Genomic DNA, 293 nt, shown 5'->3' with positions numbered 1-293 from the left:
CACATCTACAGCACTGGGCGGTGCAGCAGTGGGTGGCAGTGGGCACAGGAGGGCATGGGGACACAGGAGCAGAAGATGCTGCGGGAAATGGGTGCAGGAGGAGGAAAAGGGCAGTGAAATAGGAGAAGGGGCAGGGGGTGGAAGCCCAGAGCAGGGATCAGGAGTGGAATATAAAAATCCCAGGGTGCACACGCTGAGGAGTTTATAAAAACGTACAAAAATAAGATATTCCCTTTAGGAAAATTAAGTAGGAATGTCCCCCACGGCCCCCATCCCTGCTGCTGCCTGCTGGG

Source organism: Mesitornis unicolor, unplaced genomic scaffold, assembly GCF_000695765.1.
Source record: "Mesitornis unicolor isolate BGI_N332 unplaced genomic scaffold, ASM69576v1 scaffold35149, whole genome shotgun sequence".
In the NCBI taxonomy this organism is placed as follows: domain Eukaryota; kingdom Metazoa; phylum Chordata; class Aves; order Mesitornithiformes; family Mesitornithidae; genus Mesitornis; species Mesitornis unicolor.
This window is presented reverse-complemented; position numbering follows the sequence as displayed.